General features: G+C 37.0%; 1 long non-coding RNA gene across 1 annotated transcript; it reads right to left on the bottom strand.

The window, feature by feature from the left end:
- Nucleotides 1-3,452: 3,452 nt before the first annotated feature.
- Nucleotides 3,453-5,131, bottom strand: LOC110353100 (uncharacterized). Its single transcript, XR_002403149.4, has 4 exons — nt 5,089-5,131; nt 4,866-4,957; nt 4,723-4,744; nt 3,453-4,143 (listed from the first exon to the last, which is right to left on the bottom strand). It is a non-coding gene; the product is annotated as an uncharacterized lncRNA (long non-coding RNA).
- Between the last annotated feature and the right edge of the window lie 1,010 nt (nt 5,132-6,141).

Genomic DNA, 6,141 nt, shown 5'->3' with positions numbered 1-6,141 from the left:
ACCTTTGTCAATTCTATTTTCTGTGAACTTTCCTTTACTCTGTCCATTTATAGAAGGGACAGAGTAATTTATACTCTACAATTTCTACAACATATTTAGAGATATTCACCAGTTCCACCAAACAACAAACAGAAGCTTATTAAGACATGTAAGGAATAAAAATCAATATTTCTGTAAGTAGCACTAACTCTATAACTTGTAATGTAACTGATAAGGGTCATAATTACAACGTAATTATGAAAATATTTATGAAAACATTTGACAGTGCTAAAGCAGTAAAACCACCAGAACCTGTGGATTAATACCATTTACATATGACTTTTGGTTGTAAAGCATAGTACTTACTGCAGTCCACACTTTTTCTTGACAAAGCTCAAACGTTCATAATGAGGAGAAAAACAAATGCATTGTAATTATCCAGACCAAATGACTAACTTGTAATTAAGCCCCTCTCCCTACCATGCAAGGAAAAAAATGTCTACAGGACTAAGCCATGTTTTCCCTGCAGTAATATTTTTTCAAGCAAAATATCTGATTTTGCAATCCATAGTAAGGTATCATTGTCCAAGCTATGAATACACAGTCCTCTGATGCAAAAATGCTGCTAGAATATACTAAAAACCAATCGTTTCCCATTCATTTTGTAATCTTCTTAAGAGAACAATTAAACCATTATTCTTCCCACTTGAATACCCCCCGGCATGTATTACCAGCACATTTGTATTGTCAGTATCATAATTCTCAGGATTTTTTCCTCAGGAACATCATTTCACAGTGACCAGTGGGATCCAAGCAACTTTATCTACTTTTGTGTTTGTTTGTTTTTTTTTCCAAAATATTTGCATCCAAAAAGAATTTCTATAAAGTCTGTTGCAAAACCCATGCACCACTATTTTTTTTTATTTTTATTTTTGGAGGACCTGAATCAACTTTCTTTGATAGCAAGTTGCTCTTGACATTAATGGAAACAAGTATGGTCCCAAATTGTTCATTCACAGCACCAGTCAATAGCAGTTTAGTAAGAACCAGGACTGCATTATAAAGACAAATATTTGGTATGATTTAAACCTTATGCAATATAGAAATAGGCAAGATTGCTTTTGATGCCAGTCAGTCACCTCTGTAGTGTGACTTGTCGTAACACTTCCTTGCAGAAAATACACTGAAGAATAGAAGCAAAGGAAATATCCAGTTAATGGTTACATAAGGCAAGGCTCATACCATGTGGAAATCAAAGAAAACCGAATAATACATGTATTAAAATACACACCTGCTACATTAGGATGTCATATTATCCCCATGTTCTTGCCATTCAAACTTTTTTCTTTATTAAGAAATCTTTGTTTGAGAGCAATTTGGTTTAGCTTTCAAAATCAAAATGAAGTCTAGCTGTATGAAACATATTTAGTAAAGCAACCTGTTCCAGCATTTCTGAAAATCTGTCCATCTTCCTGCTTCAGTGCTCTGAATGTAGCTGTGTATGTGAGCTTCCTCACTCACAATTTAGCTCATTTAGCTCACTAAAGCTGCAGACGGAGTTGGCAGTAGGCAACTTTTAAGTTTTATATTCATTAGCATAAAGTTGCTTATGCACTTGCTGCATAGACACTTGATAATACCATAACCCTTGCCTTTCCTTTCCCTCCTCCTTACTAAAAACCAAACAAAAACAAACAAACAAACAAACAAAAAACACACCTAAGACACCTTTGACCCTTTACCATTCTAACAAGTTATATTCAAAATGTCCATTTAGTTATACATGCAGTGGGGCAGCTCAATTTTTGTATCTCAGTGTAAGCGATTAGCACGATGACTGCAGTGAAAGTCAGTTCAGCTTCTGGGAAACGTCAAAAATTTTCAGTTCTTTGTGAGCCAATATATACCCTAAATAGCTTTTTGGTTGGGTAACAGACCTTCATGTATTTGGATTCATTTTCTAACCTTTGGGACTTTGATACTGTTGTCCATGCTTTTGCCAGTGTTTTAAAACAATTAAAAGATTAGATCATCCAAAATCTAAATACAAAGCATGGTAGTGAAATCTGCATAATACACTTGGCCTGTGCTTTGCACCATGTGAGTCCAGCATTAATCCAAGTTTGAATTTATAATCTGAAGTATAAAACCTTGACACTAAATAAGGAAAAAAAATGTGCTCAATGTTTTCAATGAAGTGTGGATAGACTTGTAAATAGAAGCATTTCCTGAGCATAGCTACATAAATAGGCCAGCTTTAGTGTTGCTACAGAGGCACAGTCCTGGCTGATGTCAGCTGGAAAAGTATTAGAATAATCATTGTAAACTATTCTGGAGGTGATTTTCTTGCCAGGAAAAATATTGCCAAGAAACTCAACTATATATTCAAATATTTTTTAATACTACTTTGATACATTTCACTGAGAAGTGTATAGCTGTTTTCACTTGTATTGCATATTCTCTGTCCTGAAACAATTGTATAGCAAATTGTAAATTATCATATCATCTGTTTTCATGCAAATAGCATGGAAAGTGATTTACTGTGTGTTCAAAAACAGTATAAAAAAGTATTAACTATGAATATTCAGAGAAAAATGGATTTTAATCTGATTGTCATAAGTCTGCCACAACTCATGAGCAAAACAGACAAATCTGTAACTGGAAGAGTGGTAACAAAATAAAAACTTGAGGAAAATAGTGGTGGTACCATCAATATTAACCAGCTGGGTAAAATTCTATATGCTGGTGAGCTACTGGTGGTCACTGACAACATGTAAGAGAATTGTTATGCCTTCCATAGTCTTCTGATAAAAATATGTTTTTAATTCCTCTTGAGGGTGTTATTGTTCTTCCCTTCCTGTCCTAAAATGTGTGAGCATCAGCTAGTGAGCAGCTGTCATGTCCTAGCCACAACTGGCTCTGTTTCTCTGATGAGTGAAGCAATCTCTATACATAAACAGACGTATGTAAATATGAAGTTTTTATCTCTTTGGGAATAAGATCTTGAAAGTTGATTGCAAGATGTTATTTTACTGCTATAAACACCCACCAGTTTTCCCCAAGCTACTCAGTCCTGGAACTATGGCACATTGTTTTCAGGAAATAATGCTTATAGAACTTATGTACATCCAAAAACCAGTTAACATGTTCTCCTTAGATAGACAGTGTGGAGAAGGCTGTATGTGTTAGCTCTTTTAGAAAGCAAGATGGATTATTAATAATAGAATTAATGATATAAGATTATATTCCTTGGTCTCACCAAATACAAGCTAGAAAAAGAATACATGAGATACATGAGGAGACTTTTATGGAGAAAAAAAAAAAAAAAAAACAAAACAAAACAAAAAAAAAAAAAAACATTTCCTTGATTAATTTTACAAAGCAACATCATTACATTTTTTCTGATACTTTCATGTTTTCTTCTTAGTTTTTATCACATACCCTTGAAGAGAAGATGTACTGAACAAAGGATATACCAATAGATGAAGACTTTATTCACCTTACATTCTCCAAGTGGTCTCACAGGATCTCTCCTGTGTTAATATCTGAGAAATCTCAGCATTTAAAGGCACAACAGAACAGCCAGCACTGACCTCACCAGGCTCCCCAGGATGTACTGGCTGAGGCTATAAATTAAAGGCATCCCACTCCTGTAGGGATTCCTTTAGGTCAAGGGTAGGCTAAGTACTTGTCATCATTTTCCAGTTCACAATGCCTAAAATAAAGTGAGGATTGTGATGCAGTCTGGTACAGCTGTGTTTTTCATAGCATGACACCACGGATATGTGCTGCATTACCGCATGGGATAATGTAGGAGGAATGTCCTAGATGGAAAGAGTCAACATTGACGTGGGCTGCATCCATACAGCCTGTCAGGAACAGACCCTGGAACAAATTATCATGTTAACTGTATCTAGGTCTCCTCTTGAAAGGAAATAGCTGGCTTACTCCAAAGTGGAGCCTGGGAGAAAACCAGGCAACAAAGATATTCAGTAATGTGCTTGCAGATGCGCCCAACTTCGCTTTTGGTTGGACCAGATTGTAGGTCACTTTTGAGCACCACCAAGAGTGTAAAGAATCTTTTTCTCACATTTCCCAGCCTTGAAATGGTTTTATGTTTGATATTATAAGCAATTATCTTGCAAGAGTATAAACTGCATTTTACTGTAAAAACAAAAAAAAAAAAAACCGTTAACACATTGATGCCTACAGTACATCCCACCCTTAATTTACAGATTAACACACAAAACCACAAAGCAATTGAGGCAGAGCCCCTGCCCTTCGCATCAAAATCTCACTGCTGAGGGTAACATTCCCCTCTTCAGGCGAAATATTTTGCCAATGTGGAGAGTCACATGCACACACTGCAATTTAACGGCTTAAGTCATTCACGCTTTGGGGCACAGTACTAAAAATTTTGGTCTAGCTCCATCTTTGAAGTGACCCACCTCCAGAGAACAGGGCCTAGGGGCACTGTCTTCTCGGCAGCCTGACTTATTCATTTTCTTAAGTGAGAACAAACTGAGCATTTTCAGCTTAGTCACCTCATTCTTGTAGATCAAGCCCAGAGGTCACTAGCGCAACAGTGTCCCTCCTCCCAGCACACAAGACTGACCAGTGACTTGACAGAGCTGTAAGTGCTGTATTGCATACTGTAGTGCTGAGCTGAAGGGAAAGCTATTCAAAATGGTTTAACAACATAGCCTGAACTTTACACTAGAGTGATCATTCTCTCCTTTTTACCTGTCTTCACAGTTCTGCAGACCTGCAAAAGGATTAAGCAGACCTTTGTACAGTTATATGCCTCCTTTATTACATACTTCTCAACTGATGTTCTTTGATCAGTCTTTGACCTTGAGGAAGGGAAAGTGTTGGAGAATACTCACTGGCACCCTCCCTTGCACATACTCCACGTGAAAAGTTCTCACAGTACAGGATCTCAGAAACAAGTTGTATCTTCCCAACTATAGAAATGCATCTAAAAGATCAAAGAATAGCATTTTCAGAGCATGGGATTTGCACCACCTCACCAACCCCTCTCTGGGACACCCACAGATTCTCTAAACTCTAAGGTGATTGCTCTAAGCATCTTAAACACACCCCAAGTACCTTACTCCTGGATTTAAACTCAACCCCTCACTCATCTCTCTCATTAAACACTTACTATCTCTATCAGGCTTCACTCTGTTTATAACCTCTTCTCCTAACACTTGCCTTCTGTCTCAGCCTTTGGCAAATTGCCCACAGCTGTAGACCCAAACCCCCTTGATCACCAAGGCCTCAGCCAGCCTATTGCCCCAAGGTGTTTCAGGCTCAGTAGCTGCCTGTTAGGATTTAATGACCACCTTGTCAGGCAGGTCTCATCAAGCCAACCTGTGCTGACAGAGAGGCATTCATGACACAGCAATTTTCATAGCAGTAATCCCCTAATAACTTCACGATCTGCGTGTACTGAGTTCACTAAACCAACACTGTGGTCACATTTGGAATAAGCTATCAAGGTTTCTTTCAACATACAGGATTCTCATTCTGTATTATTTGATTATCATGAGATCTATATTTTTTTCATTTCTTGCTTCTTAAAAATGGTGAATAATATTGCAAGCAAACTATCTGAAAAGTCATGAGAGCAGAAGACAAAGCAGTAACTAGTTTCATTTTAAGAGTTAAAATGATAGTATGTAGATTCATGTCAAGTAGTTACCTCAATTTTAGTAAGAATGAAGTCCTACGTTTGAAAAGCCCTTGAACACCCTTTTCATAGAAGCATGAAAACAAAACTCTGTCCCAGGGATACTTGCTGTCCATTGGATTTTATCATAATTCAGATTTTATCATAATATAGATTAATTATTTTAGCCAATGTACTTTGTACAAGAGATACTGGTTTTAATGGTGGAGGTGGGGAATACTGACTTAAAAAGACACACCATTAAAAGTCACTGTTGAGACTCATTTATAATATATTCTTAATAACAATTGGACAGTGGACAAAGAAACTGGTTTGTCTGCTTAGCTGCAAGGACTATGCATGTTTAGCTTTAACTCTATTTTATCCTGGAAGACTTCCTATCAACATTGGTTAGCAGCCCATCTTAGTCTGAGAGCTAAGCATCCCAGGTCAAACTCTATTCTGGATTTTGATGTTTCATTTTGGCAAGC

The sequence above is a fragment of the Anas platyrhynchos genome, chromosome 3 (assembly GCF_047663525.1).
Source record: "Anas platyrhynchos isolate ZD024472 breed Pekin duck chromosome 3, IASCAAS_PekinDuck_T2T, whole genome shotgun sequence".
Classification (NCBI taxonomy): Eukaryota; Metazoa; Chordata; class Aves; order Anseriformes; family Anatidae; genus Anas; species Anas platyrhynchos.
Note: the sequence above shows the minus strand (reverse complement) of the source record. Positions and strands in the feature narration are given on the sequence as shown.